This window comes from Gracilinanus agilis, chromosome 2, assembly GCF_016433145.1.
Source record: "Gracilinanus agilis isolate LMUSP501 chromosome 2, AgileGrace, whole genome shotgun sequence".
Lineage (NCBI taxonomy): Eukaryota > Metazoa > Chordata > Mammalia > Didelphimorphia > Didelphidae > Gracilinanus > Gracilinanus agilis.
The window spans coordinates 280,061,870-280,062,528 of record NC_058131.1 but is presented as its reverse complement, the minus strand read 5'-3'; the positions used below and the strand labels follow the sequence as shown (position 1 = coordinate 280,062,528).

Below are 659 nucleotides of genomic sequence, written 5' to 3'. Positions count from 1 at the left end.
CCTTGGGGCATAGTTCCAAATTGCCTTCCAGAATGGTTGGATCAGTTCACAACTCCACAAACAATGCATTAGTGTCCCAATTTTGCCACATCTGCTCCAACATTTATCACTTCCCTTTATTGTCATATTGGACAAGCTGATATGTGGGAGGTGGTATCTCAGCACTTTTAAATTGCATTTCTCTAATCAAGAGGAATTTAGAACATTTTTCCATATGATTATTGATAGCTTTAATTTCTTCATCTGAAAACTGTTTATTCATATCCTTTGACCATCTGTCAATTGGGGAATGACTTGTAGTCTCATAAATTTGACTTAGTTCTCTATATAGTTCAGAAAACTATATGGAACATTTCATGAATTTGCATGCCATTCTTGCACAGGGACTATGCTTATCTTCTCTGTATTGTTCCAATTTTAGTTTATGTGCTGCTGAAGCAAGCACAGTACACAGCTTTGAACCTGTGACCACTTCTCACTCTAGAATGCCACCCCTAGTTGCAAGTGCTTTCCTCAATAAGCCCTAAATAATGACCTGGAACTAGGTAGTAATAGATCTGCCAATTAGCACCTATTCTTGTACCTCTCTGTAGGGATCTGTGATCTCTTCTTGTCTTGGTACACAGCCTCTTTCTGCTCTGGAATGCTCTGCCGGCATT

At 39.2% G+C, this 659-nt stretch overlaps 1 non-coding gene across 1 annotated transcript; it reads right to left on the bottom strand.

Moving 5' to 3' along the window:
• Positions 1-338: 338 nt before the first annotated feature.
• On the bottom strand, positions 339-445 carry LOC123238328. The gene has a single exon (XR_006505530.1). It is a non-coding gene; the product is annotated as a U6 spliceosomal RNA (small nuclear RNA).
• Positions 446-659: the final 214 nt, after the last annotated feature.